At 33.1% G+C, this 26,268-nt stretch overlaps 1 protein-coding gene across 3 annotated transcripts in view; it reads right to left on the bottom strand.

Moving 5' to 3' along the window:
* Positions 1-26,268, bottom strand: part of LOC130448871 (uncharacterized) — a 188,044-nt gene that overhangs the window by 59,618 nt on the left and 102,158 nt on the right. The window contains exon 1 of one of the 3 annotated variants that reach the window (XM_056786435.1): positions 10,540-10,843. The exons of the other annotated variants lie outside the window; for them this stretch is intronic. The gene's annotated coding sequence lies outside the window, so the exon portion shown is untranslated. Of the gene's footprint in view, positions 1-10,539; positions 10,844-26,268 lie in introns of those variants that run through there. 3 annotated transcript variants of the gene reach the window in all.

Raw genomic sequence — 26,268 nt, 5'->3', positions numbered from 1 at the left:
TTTTATTGGTTTATTTTGAATAAATAAAGTAAATTTAACTATTTGTACAAGAATTACATTCAAGTACAACGCTTAATCAATAAAAATATTCATATGAATCAAGTTCGAATGTAAATAGGTCGTCAGTATTCGCCAATATATAGCTACGTCACCAAAATTTGTAGATAAATTGTATACGGCAATATTATAAATTAAGGACGTAGTATTTTGAAAACGTCAATAAGTAATTTATGATAACAAACCTAGGAATTGTTAAATCGACTTCATATTACGATATACACGTGATATACACTTATCTACATGTGATATCTGCAAATTTACATATCTATCAATAAAAAACTAATTGAAAATCAGATATTCATATATTTAATCCAGCTTAAATAGAATTTGTACATATTTTTTATTTCTTGTTCTTTAGTTTGAAATAAAAAATAATTTGTAATAGGATCCATAAGATTGGTAGATAACAAAATCTATTAACAAGTCTCACAATTTAAATAGCCAAGTATAGATCTGACAAATTGCCACCACCAGTGGCGTAGGTAGACCGAGTGACGTCCCACCCGCATCGCAGTAAATCGCGACTTACTGTCTATTCAATTAACCTTATACTCCTCCTCCTCATCTTCTTCTTGGCGTGCCTTATCAAGTCTCCTTGACGTTGGCGATCAGCATGACAAAACTCTTTCTATCTTGAGCTAGTCTAAATAACTGTCCTGCTTCTTTTATCCCAGTCCATTCTCTAATATTCCTCAACCAAGAAGCTTGTTTCCATCCAATTCCTCTACGACCTTCAACTTTACTCATCATAATCAACTGGAGAATACTAAACCGGCTACCACGCATTATGTGTCCCAAATAAGCTATTTTCCTGCATTTAATGTTATCCACAAACTCACGACCAGTATTTTTACCAAAAATACGAAATAATGAAAAGACTAGAGAAAAAATGGAATTAACAAATAAAATTTTGCGAGCATTGAACGAACAGTTTTTTAGGGCCTCAGTACAATCAGAAGCATTATGCGACGAACCAGGAAATCTGCAACCTATTCAAGAAATATCGCAAACTATAAATCGCTCCCACTTCATTCTACAAATTGTTCAAACATTATCAAATAAAAAAATACCGAGGATATTGTTAATTCAAAAATATATAAATTCAAAAAACGTTTACTGCTTTCTAGGACTCGTGAAAAAAATATTCTCTATCTCAAGGATAAGCGGATTCATAATACATCATTGAAGTTAGTATAAGCAAAGTTTTCTCGTGCAGTTGTAGTAGAAATACCTCAAGAAGAAAACTACTAGCTTATAAAAAGTTTATAAGGAATAGCGGATTCATAATACATCATTGAAGTTAGTATAAGCAAAGTTTTCTCGTGCAGTTGTAGTAGAAATACCTCAAGAAGAAAACTACTAGCTTATAAAAAGTTTATAAGGAATAGCGGATTCATAATACATCATTGAAGTTAGTATAAGCAAAGTTTTCTCGTGCAGTTGTAGTAGAAATACCTCAAGAAGAAAACTACTAGCTTATAAAAAGTTTATAAGGAATAGCGGATTCATAATACATCATTGAAGTTAGTATAAGCAAAGTTTTCTCGTGCAGTTGTAGTAGAAATACCTCAAGAAGAAACTTACTAACTTATAAAAAGTTTATAAGGAATAGCGGATACATAATACATCTTTGCAGTTAGCATTAGCAAAGTTTTCTCGTGCAGTTGTGGTAGAAATACCTCAAGAAGAAACCTACTAGCTTATAAAAAGTTTATAAGGAATAGCGGATTCATTATACATCATTGAAGTTAGTATAAGCAAAGTTTTCTCGTGCAGTTGTAGTAGAAATACCTCAAGAAGAAACCTACTAGCTTATAAAAAGTTTATAAGGAATAGCGGATTCATAATACATCATTGAAGTTAGTATAAGCAAAGTTTTCTCGTGCAGTTGTAGTAGAAATACCTCAAGAAGAAAACTACTAGCTTATAAAAAGTTTATAAGGAATAGCGGATTCATAATACATCATTGAAGTTAATATAAGCAAAGTTTTCTCGTGCAGTTGTAGTAGAAATACCTCAAGAAGAAACTTACTAACTTATAAAAAGTTTATAAGGAATAGCGGATACATAATACATCTTTGCAGTTAGCATTAGCAAAGTTTTCTCGTGCAGTTGTGGTAGAAATACCTCAAGAAGAAACCTACTAGCTTATAAAAAGTTTATAAGGAATAGCGGATTCATAATACATCATTGAAGTTAGTATAAGCAAAGTTTTCTCGTGCAGTTGTAGTAGAAATACCTCAAGAAGAAACCTACTAACTTATAAAAAGTTTATAAGGAATAGCGGATACATAATACATCTTTGCAGTTAGCATTAGCAAAGTTTTCTCGTGCAGTTGTGGTAGAAATACCTCAAGAAGAAACCTACTAGCTTATAAAAAGTTTATAAGGAATAGCGGATTCATAATACATCATTGAAGTTAGTATAAGCAAAGTTTTCTCGTGCAGTTGTAATAGAAATACCTCAAGAAGAAACTTACTAACTTATAAAAAGTTTATAAGGAATAGCGGATACATAATACATCTTTGCAGTTAGCATTAGCAAAGTTTTCTCGTGCAGTTGTGGTAGAAATACCTCAAGAAGAAACCTACTAGCTTATAAAAAGTTTATAAGGAATAGCGGATTCATAATACATCATTGAAGTTAGTATAAGCAAAGTTTTCTCGTGCAGTTGTAGTAGAAATACCTCAAGAAGAAACCTACTAACTTATAAAAAGTTTATAAGGAATAGCGGATTCATAATACATCTTTGCAGTTAGCATTAGCAAAGTTTTCTCGTGCAGTTGTGGTAGAAATACCTCAAGAAGAAAACTACTAGCTTATAAAAAGTTTATAAGGAATAGCGGATTCATAATACATCATTGAAGTTAGTATAAGCAAAGTTTTCTCGTGCAGTTGGAGTAGAAATACCTCAAGAAGAAACCTACTAACTTATAAAAAGTTTATAAGGAATAGCGGATTCATAATACATCATTGAAGTTAGTATAAGCAAAGTTTTCTCGTGCAGTTGTAGTAGAAATACCTCAAGAAGAAACTTACTAACTTATAAAAAGTTTATAAGGAATAGCGGATACATAATACATCTTTGCAGTTAGCATTAGCAAAGTTTTCTCGTGCAGTTGTGGTAGAAATACCTCAAGAAGAAACCTACTAGCTTATAAAAAGTTTATAAGGAATAGCGGATTCATAATACATCATTGAAGTTAGTATAAGCAAAGTTTTCTCGTGCAGTTGTAGTAGAAATACCTCAAGAAGAAACCTACTAACTTATAAAAAGTTTATAAGGAATAGCGGATTCATAATACATCTTTGCAGTTAGCATTAGCAAAGTTTTCTCGTGCAGTTGTGGTAGAAATACCTCAAGAAGAAAACTACTAGCTTATAAAAAGTTTATAAGGAATAGCGGATTCATAATACATCATTGAAGTTAGTATAAGCAAAGTTTTCTCGTGCAGTTGGAGTAGAAATACCTCAAGAAGAAACCTACTAACTTATAAAAAGTTTATAAGGAATAGCGGATTCATAATACATCATTGAAGTTAGTATAAGCAAAGTTTTCTCGTGCAGTTGGAGTAGAAATACCTCAAGAAGAAACCTACTAACTTATAAAAAGTTTATAAGGAATAGCGGATTCATAATACATCATTGAAGTTAGTATAAGCAAAGTTTTCTCGTGCAGTTGTAGTAGAAATACCTCAAGAAGAAACCTACTAACTTATAAAAAGTTTATAAGGAATAGCGGATTCATAATACATCTTTGCAGTTAGCATTAGCAAAGTTTTCTGGTGCAGTTGTGGTTGAAATACCTCAAGAAAAAACCTACTAACTTATAAAAAGTTTATAAGGAATGGCGGATTCATAATACAACAGTGAAATTAGCATTAGCAACGTTTTCTCGTGCACTTGTAGTAGAAATACCTGAAGAAGAAACCTACTAATTTATAAAATGTGGAATAGCTACAATTATCGGAGCTAGGAATCTTCATTGTAGTTTTCAAATATCGTGTCCATCGAAGATCATCTTTTTTTATATGTAAGCTACAAATTATTTCGATAACAAAATCTTCGTTTTTTTAAAATTTTGTGCTTCATTCATGTTCTAAAATAAATCAACTATTTGAAGATTTATCTCAGCATCGCCTGATCGCAATTATAATATCACTGCACTCGAAAGTTTCGATTAGATCATGTAACCTCTTGACGGTGGGATATAGAAATGATTAAATATTTGTATTTGAAACAAAATACATAGGAAAAAATGATTTGTGGAGTACGCGTCCCTATTTTTTAGATATAATGAAAGATCGAGTCGAACAATCTATATTTAAGAATATTTTTGAACTATGTTGAATTGTTTGCAGCATTTATCAGTTTATCAATTGAGTTATTGTGACAAATAAATAAGGTTGCTTGCAATTAAGATCTATATTTTATTGCCTTTTCGAGATTATAGCTAAAATTATATTTGTGAAAATAGTAGTCTACTTCATAGGTAACTCTATATATTTTGAGATACAGGAAAGTCAAAAATCAAAATCGTAGAAAAGTTAAAGAAATGTTAACCGTTTCCTTTGATTGTGAAGATGTGCACTCGAATATGGTAAAAAATATCATACGATCTCTAAAGAATACTAAGTTGGAGAAAATATTGCGTAATACAGTCAAAAAAAGGCCGTTAGACTTGTTTTGTTGCTAAACAACGACAATGCGCCATCGAAAACATGTACAGCAGTTTTTAACAAAGTACTAGGTCGTACACCTTTACCAGCCTTTCTACAGTCACTTTTGGATCTTTTTCAGATTGAAAATACTGTTGTAGTTTCAGTTTCAGTAAGTTAAAACAGCGCTGGGATCATGTTACTAGTATTTTATCTAACGAAAACTACTTTGAAAACGTTACTCATGGGATAATAAAAAATTTAGAGGGTAGACAAGCAATTTTCAGGACAAACCTTGTATTATTGGCCGTTACGCGGAATACAAAACGACAAAATGTATAGAAGGTAATATTGCTTTAGACTTTTTATTTAACGGTCTGGCATGATGTGTAGCGAACCTAATATTTCAATTACTTTATTCCCTCTTATAGCGCATATTTCAACACGGACCCCCTTATTTTATAACGGTCGACCGGTTGGCTGTTGCTCTTAAGTAATTAAAACGGCTTATTCTATCAAAACGGTACGTTTAATCATTAACTAACTTTGCAGTTTGCGTCCCATATATATCTGTTCCGAACCTCATTTTCGTGAACATTGCCTCTTCGCTGTTCTACTTTAATATAAATTTCTGCGCTTCCGTTATTAGGATTCACGTTATCTTTATCATTCCATCACATGTTTGGATATTAAGTGTGACACCGGCCGTAAAGATTCAGCGACTCAACATAATGTAGTTGTTGCTTTTGGTATTTATTCAGATGAAAAACCGTTTTTTGCTTGTAACTAGCACGTTAACTGAGTCCCTTTTCTGCTCTGCAGCGTTAGTGTGCGTTTACATTGGCGACGTTCCAGCGGTGAACGTCGAGCGATGCCGCTTTTGGGATGTCATCGCGCGCGTTGTACTGTTCAAATTGGTTAAGCGTCGTTAACAATCGTCGTGGAAACAATCTAACTATGGGCACACCAGGATACTAAAGGAGATAGAGAATATGGCGGATACAGTAGAGAAAGGTGTGTTGAAACAACGCACCGACTACACTACCGCCAGACTGACTTTTGGTATAGACCTGAACCTCCTCATACCAACGAGAGAGGACTGGGAAGAGAACCCAGGAACAGTAAGTAACTTGATTTTCACGGACGGGTCCGTAAAGGACGAACCGACGGGAGCGGGAGTATACTCTGAAGTTCTGGGAATAAGGGAATCCTTGAGGCTTAGAAATGGCTGCAACATATTGCAGGCCGAGCTGCGGGCAAAAGAACGAGCCGCGAAACTAATCTGTCGCGAAGTCCTGTCATGGATTCGTGACCGAAAGATTAGACTCTGCTGGATACCTTGACACAGCAATGTAGAAGGGAATCAAATGGCAGACAAACTAGCCAAATAGGGAACGACCAGGAGCGGGACGAAGCAGTGGGCTTGCCAAGACCACTGATCAAATTGCTGAGAGACACGATAGATAGAAAATTAGAGGGAGAGCATGGCAAGAGATGGAGTAATAGAGATGACTGTGTCATCTCACGTTCCTTGTGGCCGGTGCTACAGAAGAGGAAGTCAACAGAACTGCTAGTCTATGGGAAAACCTCGATCCGAAGGGTCGTAGCAGTGATTACCGGTCACTGCACAGTAGGCTCTAGACTAGGAAAATGGGTATCAGAACAATACATGAGGAGTGAAGCATTGGAATGTGTGGAAGAAGCAGCAGAGCTGGGTGTTAAGGACCTGAATCACTTCATTGCAAACTGGAAAAGCTTGGGAAAGGGGCAAGGACCTGGCAACGGAAGAGATAGGGAAATGTTGCTGAGTGAAAAGTCAGCAAGGGCATCACAATGGGCCTAATGCCTCCGAGTGGATCTCTGCTGAAAAGTGGAGATCACCCTGTTAACCTAACCTAAACTAAAGTTTCAAAAACAAAAAGACTTAAATACAGAGTATTAATGTCCGATATTTTTCTTTACTATAAGTTTTCTTATCGGTTGCAAATATGTGTAAATTCCGTGCATTCGACACACGCGAACAAGGTACATATAATTGACTATGAGAGAATCTGGGCTTTTCCAAATGCACGCCAGCTACCTGTAACGCCTGCTTTACTTATAGTAAAAGTGAAGCTTGACTGAAAACCTGAACCCTTTTGAATTGGAATAGAAGGTCAGTGGGAATCATTGGAATGATAATGAATAGCATCTAACCACGAAAATGACACCTAACCTTGAAATAGTTTTATACTGTATATATAATGACAGAAAAAATAACAATGTAGAAAAGTTCCAGCTGAAACTATAGTCAATAGGATTGGATATTGACGTGAGCGTCGGTAATACAGTGCAACGGTATTACAGTACTCTGGGTTGGAACTTCATTACAGGAATGCTAGATGGCGATGAAGAAGCTAGATTTTGAAATTTTTTGACAAATATATTTTTATCTTCAGTTGAAAATAATTTTTTCTCCTATATTATTTCTAATACCTCCAAGAATATGTGTACAAAGTTTCATGATGATCTGTTAAGTAGTTTTCGCGTGAAAGCGTCGTGCTTATGAGTATTTCTTTATTGCTTGGGGTGATGATTAAAGGCTCTTTTTCAATTGCTTAGTTCTTTTTAACTCTAAAATCAGTTGATGCACTCAAACTCTAATCAACAAGATTGTCAAAATACGTGCACGTTGTTGGAACCTGAGTTTCAAGAAGGGTAATCAAAAGGTTCTTAGGATAAGAAAAAAGTAACCGACAGACATCATGCGCTGGGATTACTTGGATACTGGGATAGATGGTTGTATATCCAATAGACACGGTGCCCAGGTAGAATATTTTTTTACAATTTATAATGATAAGTACTGAGATCTATAGATTGATGTTAGAAACTTTTCAGATCACACTAGTATTAAAGTATCCACTGTTGTTTGACTTCCCCGATATCCTTTGGAAAATTAAAAACGCGTTAAAATGCGCACATTCTTTAAGTACCAGCAACAACCATCCCTTTCTACATAACGCACGCTACCGCCATGCTTTACAAGAGTCCATAATTATTCATATAGGGAAGTTTGTGGTCGAACAGGATCTCTTCAAGTCGTTGCATTAATCGCATCAATGCTTGTATAGATTGCATGATAAACGAATAAAATAATTAATTGTTAGTTAGATTCAGTATTCATGAGCTTTTTCTTTTTTTAACTTAATTATAATTTCTTTGAAAATGTAGTCAAATATTTACAAAATAACTTAATACAATTTGTGAGCAATTTGAACTGAAAACTGGACATTCTCCTTATCTTTTTATTTAGCTCTTGACGAATTCATTTGGGGAATTTAATTATCTGGCACTAGAAAACTATAATGACCAGAAATAAAGAAATAATCAAAATCTAAAGCCAGAAGTTTTTTTTCCTCGTGAACGGACATGATTCGGACATGAGTCAAAAGGTCTGAGGATGAAAATCAAGTGAATTTATAAGTAGATACGACTACAAATATAGGTACTATTTCTGATGGAATGCAATGAATAATTTTTGTGTTGTATGTAGATATTCGAATCCGTTTTCTCCCTGCCGCCTCCACTCACCAAGACACGTGTAGATAGCCTCTAGGAGGCGCCTCGCCAGTGTCTGGAGCGGACATTACATCGTAGCTAAGACACATACAAATCAGTCATTTGAGATAGTTCACCTAGGAAAATCGAGATATCCAGCTATAAAGTCGTTTTTAACTTGTTCAATTGACATTCTAAAACTCCTCCCAAAACTCGCATATAATTCGATGTGAACAACTTTGAAAATCGGGGGTGAAAAGTCGAAAAATCTATTTTTTACAAATAACTCGTTTCCTATGGGTTTTATGCTATTTGTAGCTATTATCGATATTGTAGAACATTAAATTCTCTACAGCTTTTGTTTCAAAATTTTTTTCATACGGTGAATCGTTTCTGAGATAGAGGGTAGAGCACCCGCGGTTAGAATCCCTTTGAAATCAACTAGTAGTCCCGATCTAAATAATAAAAATTTGGATGAACTTGCAGCAGCATTTGAAAAAGAAAACTGTCCAGTTCAGCAAGAAAAAGACGACGATGAAGAAGGAGAAAACTGAAGTTAGAACTCATTGTCCTCATAATTACTTTTTATTTGTTTTTTTTTTTAATTTTAACATCACAAATGTATCGAATTACATTTTTTAATAAACATTTCTCGTTATTAAATTTTTATTTCGGTAATTATACACTTTCACGGTCACCTGGTTTTTTGGCTCTAGAAAATCGAAAAATGGATGGATTTTAATGATCCTGGTCTCAAAATGTTCCATTTTACGGCGGATTTATAAAAAAAATACGAAAATTAAAAAAAATAAATATTTTTTACAGTTTCATGACTTTAAAAGCAAAAAAATGACTTTCTACATACAATCCTTCGTAACTGTTTCTGACGTCGTGGAATCAAGTTCGTATATTTTTTTTCGCAATTTACATAAAAAAATGAATATTTTGGAAAAAAACAGTTTTTCTACTATTTAAGGTTTAAAACTATTAAAAACCGCAAATTCAGCCACTACCCCCGTCTTTTTAATAAATTCGTCGTAAAATGGAACATTTTGAGACCAAAATTATGAAATTTATCTATTTTTCGATTTTTAATGGTCCAAAAACTATTAATATTGAAGAATATATTCACGAAAATTGATTGTTTTTCATCGATTTAATTTTAAGCTATAAAAACTGAAAAAATCATTCTTTTTGGATTTTTTTTTAAATTGTTTATTAATTTATGTAGAATACAAAAAAAATATAAGAACTTTATCTGATAATGAGATAATTTTTTGTAAAGGATTATTTTGCAAAACCGTTTTTTTTACGATTTAAAACAGTAAAAGTATGAGAAATTTTCATTCCAGCTATTTCTATTAATTTTTTTATAGATCCGCCGTAAAATGGAACATTTTGAAACCAAGATCATTAAAATCCATCCATTTTTCGAATTTCTAGAGCCAAAAAACCAGGTGATCGCGAAAGTGTATAATTACCTTTATTTCTTTCCTATTATTTAAAAATAAGTGCTATAAATAAAATTTTTCTTTCTACGAATTTGAAACTACACGGGCAGGTAAGTGCTATTAAATGAATTTATATTTGATTGGAGATAAATAATTAAGCAAAAAATATTTAAATATAAGGTAATTGTTGATAAATAATGAAATTTAGCAATAATTCATCAACTTTATAAGAGGGGGATTCTAGGCGCGCGCGCTATGTCTTATATCTCAGAAACGTTTCACCGTATGAAAAAATTTTTCAAATAAAAGTTGTAGAGAATTGAATGTTCTACCATAATGATAATAAATACAAATAACGTAAAACCCATAGGAAACGAGTTATTTGCAAAAAATGTGCAAAAAATCGATTTTTTATACTTTTCACCCCCGATTTTTAAAGTACTCATATCGAATTATATGTGAGTTTTGAGTGGATTTTTAGGATGTCAAATGAAAAAATTTAAACGACTTTATAGCTGGGTATCTCGATTTTCCGAAATTCTTGCCTAAATCTACCTAAAATGACTGGACTAAAAGCTGTAGATTCAAAAAAGAAGTGTGCTGCATAAATGAATTGCTCTGTATCACTTTTAACTATACAACAATTCATTAATTGAATCTTTATCTTGTAGTATGTACCTACTTAAAATCTTAAATAATTAACATTCAAACAATACCACGTAAAACCAGTTTTAAGAAGTAAAAGCTAAGTAGTAGTTAATTTTATTTTCAACTGATTATGTTCATATTGCATTGGTAGAGAAGATATTATAGGAGGAATATTCAAACTTACTTGACAATTCGACGTAATCCTTAAAAAGATTATTTCGCACTAATAACACATTACTTAACAATAATAATTTAAGAGAAAACGAGTTTTATCTAACTTTATTGTTACTACCGCTATCACAACATAATATATAAAAGGTACGTTTACTGATAAATAATAGTATGTACTTATTTTTTACACTTTACTTTTAAATGATAAACTCGCGATAAATAATTAGGAAATATGTAATTTTTTTATACGAGTTCTTGTTTTACGCTCCGCTAGATAAAAGTACTCACGACGTCAGTCACATTTCGACTGAATCTGCGCGCAAGGAAATTACTACGATAAAACGTGTAGTTACTGTTTACAACATACTTATTTACGATTAGAGAGACGGAGCGGTTTTAGATGATTTTAGAAATTGTTTACCGATACAGATAATGCGAATGTTCAAAGCATTTTTTTACTAAATTTTTAACATCATATAATCTAATACATCCTAAAAACAATCGCCACGTTTTTTAAATCATTATATGGGTATCCATGATTATATTTTATTGGCTGAATTAACAGGAAACTAAAGATTGCAGTTTTTTTACTTCTTGGTTTTTCAACATAAAATAGAAAAGCTTATTAGAATTAAAACTAAAAAACAAACATAAAAATAACTAAATAACGATACAAAAAAGAAACCCACAAACTTATACAGTGCTTTTCAGATAAAAGTATCCACCTTTAATAACTTTTGTAATACTGGTATTTAGAAAAAATCCAAAAACACGTCAATTTATGTTGGAAGGGGCAAGCATTATGGCTTATTTAAACTTACTGGAAATGCCACCCCCTCACCCCTAGCAGTATCCCCTTTATTTTTTTAAATTACTTGTCATATTTTTTATGTAAAATTTGGATACTCCTCTTTGAGCTGATTTCAAAAATGTATAATACTTGTAGGTTAAAGTGGTTAGTTTATGAGATAAACAATTTTTCTTTTAAGAGCACAAATTTTACTTATTATTTACTTTCACCTTATTTGCCTGTACTAAAATGGGTTGTACAACAGTTCAAACTCTTTAATCTTTTTTTTAACTGTGCTATTTATTATGAAGTTACAATAAGTGTTCAAAATGAGTACCATTCACTTCCATACAATGGTATAATCTATTTTGAAATGCCTCTCTGACATTGCTTAATACGGCTGGATTTAATTGTCGACATTCATTTTCTATCCTCTCTCGTAAATCATCCAGAGATTCTGGTTGGGTAGCATAAACTTTTGTTTTTAAATACCCCCATAAAAAGAAGTCTAGGGGTGTTAAATCCGGTGACCTAGGTGGCCACTCCATCATCTGCCCCCTTCTACCTATCCAACGAGCGGGGAATGTTTCGTTTAAAAATTGTCGGACAGGCATAGCATAGTGTGGGGGAGCTCCCTCCGTCTTGTTGAAATACCAGTAAATCTTCGGAAAGGTTATCATCATTTTCTATTATTGTTGTAATACGTGGGTCAACCCCTTCCCTGAGTAACTCAAGATATGATTCACCATTTAAATTTCCGTTGATGAAGAAAGGTCCGACAATGTGGTCACCTAGGATACCACACCAAACGTTTAACTTTTGGGGATGTTGTGTATGGAATTCACGCATAATATGTGGATCACTTTCAGCCCAATATCTACAATTATGCCTACTTACTAAGCCATTTAATGACCATGAGCATTCATCAGAAAAGCAAATATTGTTTAACAATTGTGGATTGTTATTGATAATTTGCGTCATTGATTCGCAAAACTCTAGACGACGATCAAAATCATCTTCATTCAACTCGTTCACCAACTTAACTTTGTATGGGTGGTACTTGAATTTATGTAGAACTCGGAAAACTGTAGAAGATGAAACACCGATCGCTCTACTTATTGTTGACAACGATTGGGGTTGTTGAGCCTCTAAGCTGACTTGCCCTAAAATTGCCACTTGGATTGCTTCGTTATTTACGAGTCCCTCTCGCTTATGCACTTTATTGCAAACAGACCCTGTTGTGGTAAATTTCTCCATCAGTTGAATTACATACTTATGAGTTGCATGTCTTCCGTCATGTAATTCGTTAAATATTCTAGCAGCAGCTCTTGCACAATTATTATTTTGGTAGTATAAACCTACAATTTCAATTCTTTCTTGCAAAGAGTAAACCATTTCAGAGAAACAAAATAAATAATGTATCAAATTACACTATCAATAGTGACTACAAATTCTAGTTGACAATGTCAAACTTTAATAAAAAGTAGAGTTTTTTGTTGTTTGGATTTTTTAAGTAGAATAAATAGCACAGTTAAAAAGATTAAAGAGTTTGAAATGTTGTACAACCCATTTTAGTACAGGCAAATAAGGTGAAAGTAAATAACAAGTAAAATTTGTGCTCTTAAAAGAAAAATTGTTTATCTCATAAACTAACCACTTTAACCTACAAGTATTATACATTTTTGAAATCAGCTCAAAGAGGAGTATCCAAATTTTACATAAAAAATATGACAAGTAATTTAAAAAAATAAAGGGGATGCTGCTAGGGGTGAGGGGGTGGCTTTTCCAGTAAGTTTAAATAAGCCATAATGCTTGCCCCTTCCAACATAAATTGACGTGTTTTTGGATTTTTTCTAAATACCAGTATTACAAAAGTTATTAAAGGTGGATACTTTTATCTGAAAAGCACTTTATATAAGGTAATAGTTATAGGTAATAATTAGTATAAAAGTCCATAGTAAAAATTAAACCAGTTTGCAGCATGTCTGGAATTAAATATTATTATTAGAATACAAAGTAGACGGTACTTTCTAGCAAATTTGCCCTCAAATTATTGCGAAATGCGGGAAAAGATGATAAGGATTTGATTTAAATTGGCAAGTGATTGTGCATTTTTTTGCATTGTAAATATTGAGCTCTTAACTAATTCTGAACGCGGAGTATGTAGGTAAAGGTCGTGCTCCGCGTTCTTAAGTGTATTTTTCTGAAATTGAAGAAGCGTGCTTACGAATTAGGCAAACTGATTCACAGATGAATAAGAAAGAAAGAATCAGAATTTTTAATCTTTTAAAGAGTGCAGTGAGCCCTGCTGTTTAGTCCGAGTAAATATCTAACAGCTTTCTTTTGTAGTTTGAAGATTCGCTCAAATTGAGTCGCACCACAAGTACCCTAGAAGGGAAACGAAACATCGGAGATACGACTCCAAAAGGGCATAATAAACTGTTGGAGGTGGATAAGTTTTTTTTGTTTTTTTGGAAACTGATCTCAGCGCAAAGCAGCGCGTTTTTTAGATAAGGAATTGTCCACAACAAGCACTAAGAATTTTACAGATTTAACGACGTAAATGATTGTGTTATTAAATAATGGGATTAAGTATAAATACAAACGAAATTTTATTAGTATTTCATCTTCCATAGTAACCGCTCATACTCCCCTCAATTTTAGAGTGGTTTCCTATGGTTTTGGATGCGTAGAATCGATTTTTAGAGAGTGCCGAGCCCAAATCTGGTCCAGTAATTTGTTATAAACAATTCAATTGTTCATACCAGTTTCAAATAAAAAAGATTTGTTTTAGAAAAGTCTACAAAGAAGCTTTCTACAGTTTTAGCAAATAAAATATTACTTGGTTCCTACATGACGTAAAAAGATTTAAACCAGCTCATTTTAAACGTTAAGGTTCAAGCTTCAAAATGAGATGTTGTAGACTTTTTAAATATTATCTGTTAATAAGTTACAGGAGTTTGAATGTAGAAATTTTCATGAAAACATTATCGTAATTTGTGTTTTGGGGATATATAACTTTTAAAAAAACGAGATGCACTTTATAGTTGCTTGAAGTAATAATCAATACGAACATTTTGACCACTTCCAATTATGTTTTCGACCCTTAATTGCAAAGTTTTGCAGGTTTTAAACTGCGCGATCTGAGGCGCGCCCGCGATTATTTCTTTACAGGAACTTAATTGAAATAAATTTTTTAAGTTCTCAAAAATATATTAATATTAGGTTATTTTCATATTTCATTGTTTTATTGCACCTTACCTTTTTTTAAATCTTAGTTCGAGGAAAATTGCGACAAACATTCAAGTACCAATATGTATTTTCAATCTATTTTCGTACCACATTCGTTTTTACAAGTTTAAAATGAGCTGCTTTGAATCCTTCCACGTCATGTAGAAACCGAGTAATGAGAAACAAATAATTTTGCATTATATTGACGATAAAATTTTAAATTATGATTTTTTGCAAAAAACTGTAGCGACCTTTTTAAAACAAATCTATTTTATTTCAAACTTTTTCTCATACCTCCCTTGATTTAAGATTTATAGCTTTCAAAATAATAAAATTGTTTATAACAAATTACTCGACCAGACTCTACGCACCAAAAAACTCTAAAACTGAGGGGTGTATGAAACGGCTACGGCAACACCCTAGCCGTCGTACTATAAAAGCGATGCATGATTATGATAATGGGGCAAACATGAAGGGAAAGCTTCAAAAACGCATTCATGATGCGAATACAAGAGCCCTTTTTGCACCTTGTGCAACTCATAATTTTAACTCAACAGTAAATGACTCTTTTAAGGTGTCAGATGCTACAATAAACTTTTTAAATCTTGTGCGAAAGTTATATAAATCGTTTCGTCATCCACAAAAAGGTGGAATGTTATTAGAAAAATAGAAAAAATTGATGCAATAAAGTCCCTTTAACATTATTTAATTAAGGTTTGTGACAGTCTTCTAGAAGTAGCTGAATATAGTTTCACATTGATGCAAAATATAAAGCGAGGTTCCTCTTAACGCCTGTGCAGAATTAATTTGTAGAATTGTTATTTGGCAAGTGGTATTTTTTCATATAAAGATTGTCAGCAAATAAAAAGTATGCCAAACGTCTTATGACATAATTGAGGATTTGTATCGAGCCGCTGTAGATGTTAGCCGCAAAGCTTCTTCTGCAGCTTGATCTAAAAGTTCATTCCCATGTATGTTAGTGTGAAACGGTACCCAGATTAAAGTAACGGTAACACCAGAGCTTGCAAGACTCTCAATGGAGTTATGAATGTTCTGAATGATAGTTTATTTGTCGTCATGGGATAGGGAGTTCAAGGCTTGGAGGATTGCATATAATTTTGCTATGCAGACGCTAACAAAAGATGGTAGACGTTATCATTTGATTATTTCACGTGAACTGGATACAACACAACCTACGCCGACACCAAATCCTCAGCATTAAGCATGCAAACACAAGATTCAAAGACCCCTAATGTCAAATGTGAACTTCCAGCTTTAACCACCCAGAAATTAGACACGATACCTACCGAATCTACAATTAACACATCCAGCACCCCAGTTGTTACTAAAATCGCTTCCTATCTCTGCTGAAGATCATCCACATTCACCAGTAATTTCTACAAATAAAAGATCCTTAGTAAGAACACTTCAAAATTCATCAATGTAAAAGCTAAAAAAGTATCGACAGTTGAAAATATGATTACTGAAAGCTCCAGGGCAAAAATATTTGCCCTGTGTAACCAATCTCCCGATTATAGCTTTCTTAGAAGAAAAATATGGATCCAAATATCAGAAACCAAAGAATTTACCAAAGACATCAAATCATTGCTGATATGCATACAATTTATCCTGCCTTTGTCGATAAATCCATCAAAAATCGATTCACAAGAATCACGAAAAAATAAAAAAAAATAGACAAAGACAAAAAGGTAAATTTTATTCCTGTGATTTAATTTGTTTTAGTTTTTAGATCAAGATACGAATACAATGCATCTTTTTTTAATAATTTTTTTATGATAAAATTTGATGTTTCGACTTTTCTTCAAGTCTTTTTTCCAAAAATTATTAGAAAAATTAATTTTAAAATAGAAGAAACCTAAAATCAGAACATTAAGATGCATTAATATATCAAAAGGTCTAAGAAATTAAAGAAATTGATACGAATACATATATCTATTTCATAATTTAGTAAGTGGCTTCTTATTCTCCGTAAATATTTGTATGTGGAGGAATGTCATTATTATTTTTCCATACCAATCTCGTTAAAGCAACCGTAAAAACCAACGGCCACTTAACTAAATTGAGGACAAAATAGTGGTAATACAGTTTCTACTCTTCTTTTTTCAAAATAGTTTCTATAAAATTACCAAAAAAATAAAAGCGCTTTATTGTTGTAATACTTTCAAGGTGTACGTTGTATTAATACAAATGACTGAATCATTATTTTTAGTTGCTTTAAGTGTGTTAACTCTTTCAACTAATAAATAATTCTCTCGTAAAATATCAAGTTCAGGATCAAATTAAAACTGAGACACAAGCCTGCGCTTACCTACAATACTAAATTTGTTACAAGGTTGTTTTTGTTTCTCTTGGAATCATTAAAAATATGAAACGTCATTCGTTGTTCACTTGATAAACAGAAATGGGAATTTATCACTTACGTTCAGATATACAGAAATGTAAGCACAACATTTTTATATACACAGAAACAACAGAAAGTATTTTAAAAATATGTAGTAACATATTATTTTTATTTATCATAGTACAGTCAAATGAGGTAAAAAACTGAGTATATAATCTCGTTGGGCAAGCGGGGTCAGATATAGAAGGTCAGAGGTTATGAAAATTATTTTTTTTCACTGAAATTTGCATAAATGGTATCAATTTGAAGCATTTCTGTCCCAAGAGAACATTCAAAAATATACAGCTACATCAACTACCGGTTTGTAGGATTGTTTGGAATTAAAATGAGACACAGATGTAACTCCTAAAAAGTTAAATAAAAAGTTCGTTAACTGATAACCCTTTTTAAGGTTAGGGAATTGAAAAAAGTATCAATCTATGTATTTTCCTAATATTCTTGAATATGATCAGGGAAATTTAAAAGTTTTAAGACCTGCAATGGTTCTTAGCATGTTTACAAACGTGTAATTCACTAAATCTACACTTGAATTAAAGACATAAAAGGAATTAAATTATTTTAAACGGCCATAAAAGTCCTAGGAGTAATTGTTGCATATATGTACTGCCTAAAAGTTGAGAGTAAAAGTGAAAAAGTAAAATATCATATTTTTGGTGTCTGAACATTGTGTGGATAGTTTTAAGGAGGTGCTCAGTTATGAAGAATATGTATAAATGGTTGCCTACTCAATGGATTATATTCCCAAGTAAGATTATAATATGAATAAAATTGTTTTAGGAGAAGAAGTTGAACGATAATCCCAGTTAATAATATATGGTTTTTAATTAAAGACCGACGGGATGATCAAAATTAAGGAAAATGGAACATTAAGAATATGGAAGTTCAAAACTGAGGATGCCCAATATAAACTAATTGCATTAAAATATTCAATTCGAAATGAGAAAAATCATTTATGAGTTGGTTGGACAGATCCCTAAGATTGACCAAAATATTTCACGTAGAAATACAAGACAAAAGTGTTCTAGATATACCTCAAACTAATTAGCAGGGATATCAAATTGCTATCGTTAACTAAGTTGACTACATTCTGCGAATGAGTCATCGCTATGAATGACTGAATTACATACCTTTTGTACTAAAAGAAAATACCCCCCTAATTTATCTCAAGCTCGTCCAAATCAGGATTTTTTGGCAAACTGAAAATGAGGAACAATTACGCCGTAGAATTTTTAGAAAAATACGCGAAATCGATTTTTAAGTCATCCAAGACCTAATTAGAGATATTGGCAAAAAATAAAGCCTAGTTGAGGAGCAAGGGCCCCTTCATTAGGTTTGAATTAACTTTGTTAGTTACTAAGCCGTTAATTATAGCAAATAAGAAGTTTCATTAAACATTATGTCAATCATTTCCATACGATTATCAAATTCGATCAGTTCCTAACTGCCTCAAAGGGGTAGGATTTAAACTCGCGCTGCCAAAAACTCTCGCCCAAGAACCAAAACAAAAGCGAAAGGCGATTTTTAAGGTTTTATTGTTCCCCCTGAAGCTGAATGAGTCACGTAATCATTAGAAATAAAACCTGAAGACCTGTAAACCAAGTCAGAAGTGGGTGAAAATGGGTGGGGAACATCCAACAAAAGATATAATGTTACGATTGAAGACAATGTTAATTCTTTTTTTCGATATCTAAAGTATCGTTTATCGAATACTGATTTTGCTCAAACAGTGACTGAAAAATTGCTGTTAGCATCCTGGAGCGACTGAATCTTGTACTACGATGGCACACTAGGTCATTCAAAAGTCAAAGTAAACTCTTTAAAACAATTTGTTAATTTTTATTTGGAAGAGGGGTTTACCATATTTTGGATAATAAAAAACATGAAACTAAAACTTGTTCAAAATTTGGTTTTCAATCAAAGATCTTTTATTTTGTCTAAAATGCATAAAAAACTTAAAATGGATGATTTTATCAGAGAAGATGACAAAAATTTTGCCATTTTCAAAATTTTTCAATTGATTTTTGTATTTACTTGTACCAAAAAAATACGATATTCTTCGAAAAAAAATTATGGTAGTAGTTTTCGAAGACAAAACAGGAAATTTATGGTTTTTGTATTGTTCGTAAATCAAAAAAGAATTGAAATTTTAGTTTTCATCTTGAATACACCAAAAAAATAACAAATTTAAAAAAATGTTATTAAAATTATCGATTTTTCGATTTTTTATGACCCAATATCTAACGATTTCTTTCAGATAATTGAAAAATATGAAAAAATATAAAGCATTAAACCTCACTTGGTCCCTAAAACTATTGTTAATTCATATAGGATGACGAAGATTGTGACACAAAATTAATTATCCGAATGACTTCTAATCGCTTTAAAAAAATTTAAACCATTTATCAGATAATTTAAAAAATAAACTTTTCGATTCATATACATAATTCGGGAGTATCTTGAATACATATTAAATTAAGCGTCGAAAAGTGCATCAGTCCATGTCGGAGTTCTAAATGTGGATGAACAGTTACATTCCCCCATGCTGTAGTATCTATTTCCATACGCACAATTATAATTAAAATAAGGTAACGTGTTAAAACGTTTAAGTAGACGTTTCAATTTATTTAGACCAGTCAACACAAATAATTTTTTTCTACATCCTTCACTTCACTATAAAGTGTAATTTTGAACCTTGAAAATAACACCATCAGTTTTATTATTTGTTTGCTTATACAGTCTATCAAAGTAATTTTAGTTTGACGTCAATTTTTTATCTTAGATCTGGCGACCTCACCTTCTGGGGACGGGACCCAACGGTCCAGGGAAGGCAATTCGAATCGGAATTATTCCGAATTATTGACGGACACCAACCACCTGCATACGACAGCATACCATCCTCAATCGAACGGGATGGTCGAGCGTTTCCACAGGAGATTCAATGCAAGAATACAGAGCCACCAAAATGACCAATGGACAAAGATCGCGCCATCGGTCGTCATGGGTATTCGCGCGACGAAATGCGAAGACATAGGCGCTTCATCATATGAAATGCTATCCAGGCAATCTTCGAATCGGCGAGCCCGGATAGTGAACCAGCGGAGCTCATCAAGGAACATTTTCGACCATCACCTATCAAGCGAACGGCACACGGACACCGTTCGTCTTTCAAGTTCTGGTCACAGCAAAACACGTGTAAAAAGCTCGTTGCGCAAGCCTTAGTAATGACCTTACGAAGTGATAAAACGATGCGGGTACACGCTGAACGTCACATCACCAGAGACGACGTAGGCGTGACTATCCACCTTCAAAGTCAACAGGCACCAGCAGCAGCCTAATATCCGGAACAACAGCCTGACGTCGCGTGTTTTTTGTTATTGAAATATATAGTACAAAAGAAAATATGTATGTTATTTAATACTTGTACTAAAATGTAAAAAAGTCTTACAAGAAGTGGTGAGTGTTGTCTATGATTTCCAGCTTTTTATAGTGCCTTGTCACAAGAGCAATGACGAGGTTGTGTTGCCAAATTGAGATCAGCAAATATTCTAATGTGCCCAAAACATCTCAGCAATCTGATCGCCAAACAGGTTTTGCGGAGTTGGATGGAAACACCTGACATGAAACAAGCTAGGGCACACATGGAAGGGCCTTCTACCTCTCCTACTAAACAACTGCTTCACAAGTGCGGAATTTGACTACAGGCCTTTGCTTAGTGACGTCAAAAGGTTCAAGTCAAAGTGCTTGATTAGCTTTGCGAAGAATATATAATTTGATAGTTTGAAGTAAGGTACGACGGATTTATTAGAAGAGCTATTTGCGGATAATTCTGGATATTGTTCAGAAAACGAATGACATGTAATAAGAGACGGTTTTACCACATTTTCTGGAAGGAAAGCTCTACTGGAGTTTCAAAAATATTAAATTCTCGAATTATATACGAAAAAGTATAAGGCGATCTAATTAATTGTAATAAAGAACCGCAAACTGTTGAAAAAATTTCAGCAGTTTGTACCTGGTCTATTATCTTTGTATATTTTAACACATGGTGGTGGTAGTCGTAAGCGAGGCATTGAAGCGTAGTGATATTTTTTTTATTCGGAATTATTACATGCGGGCAGTGGCTGGCGAACCATTTTCAATTATCGTACTAATACATACACAACGTTTTTACATCGATACTTGTTATATTTAGTCTTGTACAAAAATAACATATAAATTGTATTTGTTCGTGACTAGTATTTTTCAATAATTCATTTAGGTACTATGAAAAATTTGAAATTACTCAAATATAATAATGTCGGTTGCGTGTGGTGAGAGAGTTTCATTATTATCAAATGGAAGCATAGAAAAGTTTGGAGAGGGAACAAACAGCAGAAATGTCCAGACAATTGGAGAATTTCACAAAAATAAACGTTATAATAGTAAGTAACACCCTCTATTGGCAAAAAACATCGGTAAGTATACAAATTTGGCGATTAAAAGTAAGAAAAGATCTATCAATAATCGCTGCTCAGTTAAGAGGTACACTAGAAAAGACAAAACACTACTTTTTCTTTTCCAGAACTCTGTACACTATTTCGAGCATTAGAATAATGAGTTGTTAGTTTTTACTCTCCATTTACACATTTTTTATTCACTCTCTCCGTTCTCTTGCTAGTTTATTCAATTGTCGCTCTGTTTTCACTTTCTCCTTCTTGTGTAACTTGTTCTAACCAAGTTTTCCTTAATCTTCATTTTCTTATTTGTTTTTGCTTCTGTAACTTTTCTTATTAAGCTTTGTGGTCTTTATGGGCCTACCCAGCCCTACACATCTTGTTTCTCCAGTTATTTTCCTAGTTGTGTAAACTTCTGTGTCCTTTCATAATACGCTTTATCGCCCTTATGCGTCCTTTCATCATTAGATCCTCTTCCTGTTCCCTTTTTTTGTTTAGTAGCAGTTTAATAGCATCCTTTTCCATTTTTTGATCTTTAAATGCATTTCCAAATTTCCTACTAACTTTATCTATCTGTTTCACCGATTCTAAATTGCTGTAGCAAAATATTGTCTACTGTTTAAGGTTCTTCTCTTATCTTGTTGTATCTGTATCTTTTTAATCCTAACCATGATTTTACCACCACCACAACTTTCTCAAGCTTCTTCCGTCTATTTGAAACATCCCTCTTTCGTTTTTATATATCTGTTTTGCTATATCTATGATTTTTAGTCGGCTTAGTTGAGAGACACGATATAAGAACTGACAATGTTCTGGTAGAGGTTATTGTGATGAAGACAATAATACAATAAAAACAATTATGAAATTCCTAGCTATAAGAATCAATAAACAAAAAGCAAACAGATGATGATGATAAATAAGATATTTAGAGGAAAGTATTTTGGAATGAATTTAGAATAACTTTGGAGCATCAACTTCTTGCGGTACTGAAACTAGTCTGAATATCACAAGGAATGATTTCTCGAAGGTACAAATACTGGCTTGCATATGTACAACCGGAGCCATGAGATCATGCCCAACATAAGAAATGATTTCAAATATTACATCTCTCCATGTAGTATTGAAAATCGCGATGGAAAATCATCATTCGGAAAATTCACCTCAATACTAAGCTGTAGAAGCAATTAGAATCAAAACACCATGCGAGAAATTGAAACAAATGTCATCAAATGGTGTACGGATGACTCCAACAGCAGACAGAACTGGATTGGGACTGTACGAGACGAGAGCCAAAGCCAAAAACTCCGAAAGCCTGGTCAACACACAAATAATTTGCCAAGCAGAAATATATGCGAGTGGAAAATGTATCCAGTTCAATCTAGAAAGGAATCAATGCAAACAGAAGGTCCTGACCGATACCAAAGCAGCTAATAGAGCTCTAACTCCAGTTTCATTAAACCCAAACTGGTTTGGGAATGCCTGGATAAGCTAAACGAGCAAGGCATGAATATTAAAGTTACCTTGCAGTGGTTTCCATGATACATTGGAGAAGATCTCCTGAATGTATCAACATAGGCAAGAGCAACCTAAGTGTGAGACACTACGGAACTCCAGGGCACACCTGGGAGCGTATGAATTGGAAGAGGAACATCTGAAATTTCGAAGAGAGTGGGAATAATAGATCAGCTGTAAACACTGATAATTCCCAATATCACAGTAATGGGATCTATTGTCCCAACATATACCCTTGAACAAGGTTCATGACATTCCACAACTTCCTATCATTACAACTTCATAATAATTCGATTGTTTGCGCGTAGTCTCTTTCTTCTCCCAGTAGTGCTGTTACAGATTTTAGGAGACTTCTTGTTCTGGAAGGATTAGTTAGCTTGGATATTAAGTCTTTGTAATAAAAGTGTGTTTGTGTGCTTCGCTGCCTCGCTTAGAAACTTTATAACCTTCTTTAGTGAAAAAAAAGCACTAATCCGAGTGGTTTGTCACTGAAGCTGTCATCGATGTGGGTTCAACTGAAGGATTGCAGGTTTGCTCACTTTTATGCTACTATGATAATACCACGTGGCACCGATTGAAGGTATTTTGGATTATCGGTTGTTATATCTCCTATTCCTCTTAAGTTTGTGGCAATATGTACTAGTCACCTTGTATAATTATTAAAGACGAGTATTAATAGTTCGAATCTAATGGTATTTCACTTTTTTTTTAAACTTTATTCTAGTTTCCAATATAATTACTTGCGCAACCGAATGGATTATTTCTTTTTTAATTATCGAAGTATTGATTGCATTTACGATTCGAACCAGCAATAATTGCTCATTTCATTTAGTATCAAAATGTTCGCAATGGAGTGATTAAACATAGGTAATCATGTAGCATAGTGGGTGTTTTCGCACAGAGACCGAGTTTTCCATTTAATCCAAACTATATATTTTACGAGCTTTTAGTTACACAAGCCGAGACACTTGATTTATTAGCTGGTTCTCTAGACACATTGAAAATTGATAAACTTTACTCGATTTATATGGAGTAGCTTTTCGCATATACACACAAAACTTCTTGATTAATTTTTCTTGTTTACTGTCAATATGATAATCAATCTGGACAAATGAGAAGATGCTTTCTGCTACGCAAGATTTTATTCATAACATTTTTTTGGAAAGTCAATAAAGAGAAAGTTGTTTGTTTGTGCTATACAAAAATCGGAGAAGAAACTAATTTTTTTCAACTGAATGGATATATAGCGAGTGTCTCAATTGCCTCTTGGTCATATATTAGAAAAAACTTATTTTGTCTCCCATGCAAATGTTTTGCGTGGAGTTTTTCCCCGCCCAAGAACTTTTTTTTTACAAAACACTATGAGAATTATTTTAATGTATTTGGGGAGAGAAATTTGACAGTTAATGTTTTAAATTAATATACAAAAAGTGTACTTTTTCAATTTATTTTCAAAAGAAATGACGAGTAAGAGACTAGTGCTAAATCAAAATAAACAGCACGAGTGCTGCGACCTGTCGTACATCGAAGAAAGGAGTGCATGTCAGCCACTAACCCGTTTTATGAGAATATAGGTTCGTTCCAACCCATCCAAGAGCTGTTCTTGGTACAGTGACGATTTTGCGCAATAGAGATTACGTGTTCAGTCAGGAACGATTCTATTTTGTGTTCCAACAAACTTAGTCATCATTTGTGTACCGATTCTGAATGTCGATTTCATGTTTTTAGATTAGTTTGCTATGAAAGCGTGTTTTTAAACAATTATTTATATTAATCAAAATCGGTAACTTATGAGAGGATTGGATAAAGTGTGCTTCCTTTGATGAGAATAGTGGTTTTTGAATTCCCTTCGATTATGAATTTATAACTATTGTCATCGATTCATAATAATTGCGAAGCCTCAAATAAATCCAATGTTTTAAGTGTCCAAACTTCAACTAATAAAATCGAGTAAATAATTATAATTTTTCACTTTTCATCTAGAACCCAGCTCCAATCTCATGATTGTTATGAAGTGAAAGCAAAAGCGGATAGTGAGGTAAAATTCTATATCCAGAAGTACCATGTACCAAGTATAAACCGAAATTTTGATATAAAAGATTTTATTATTATTATTTTTCTTTTTAATAATAAGCGAAATCGCTCAAAAAGTAAACAAAGATGAAAAAAGAGCACACATAGACAACAGACTAAAACCAATATACATAAACGAACTAATGTATGCGGCCGATTTAAAAATAATCACAAATGAAGTGCTACAAAACAGAATACCGAAGTAGAATAATGAAATGAAGCAATACGCAGATGAAGATACAAAAGACAGAAATAAAGAAAATATCAAACAAACCAGAACAAATAATTTTGCAAATAAATCAACTGGACAATTGTAAGTCAAGAGACAAAACAGGCGAAGAGATATTTTCCAATAAAAAAGAGATAACAAAATGTACCAAAACGAGAATTTACCAATCAGTACTGCTACCAATGTTAATCTATGGTTACGAATCCTGGATTCTAACCAATAAATTGAAGCAGAAAATAAAAGAAATGATGATACCGGTGAAATAGCGGAGTGTGAAGATACTAGATAAAATAAGAAAAGCGACAAGTAGATACGAATGAATGCAGTGCAAACAACAGTTGAGATGGATTGGAGTGAGAATGAAGGAGGACAGAACATTGAAGATGATATGGGAAACCGAAAGAAACAAAAATAACAAAATAAACAGACCAAGAAGGAAATGGAAAACAGAAGTAGCAAGCAACCTGAAAAAAGAGGACTGAACAGGAGGCAGACTAAAAAGGAAGCCAAATGGAGATGAAATATCACGTCTACATCTAGTATAGAAGAAGTTGGGGATAATTGAATTAATGCCAGTGTGTGTCTTTATCAAACTTAGAAAAAAGTGTGTAGATTATGTAAATAGACATGGAAAGCAAATTATCTGATCTGACAACTAAAACGATTCGCATATTAGTCGATTTCGAGTTTTTCGATATTTTTGGAAAGCTTTTTGAACAAATATTTCTACATGAAATCACAACATTGACAATATAGATTAAACTACACTGTCTAAAAGATTATTGCTATGAAAGGGAAACGTCATGTGTGATCGCTTTGGGGTGCCTCTGGGGATGAGGCTTGACTATGAATAGAATTATTACTTTCGTGCACTTACGTCAGTCAATGAAATTTATTTCATAATTTCATCTTCCTATTTTCTGTGTAACGCTTGCAATATTCAGTTGTTAAAATATCGGTTATAAATTATTCAACGTTAACTACCCTTTTTCTCTTATTTTTTGCAGTTATGCAGAATTAAGTATACGAAAACCATCTAAGAAATATTTTAA

This window comes from Diorhabda sublineata, chromosome 9 (genome assembly GCF_026230105.1).
Source record: "Diorhabda sublineata isolate icDioSubl1.1 chromosome 9, icDioSubl1.1, whole genome shotgun sequence".
Lineage (NCBI taxonomy): Eukaryota > Metazoa > Arthropoda > Insecta > Coleoptera > Chrysomelidae > Diorhabda > Diorhabda sublineata.
Note: the sequence above shows the minus strand (reverse complement) of the source record. Positions and strands in the feature narration are given on the sequence as shown.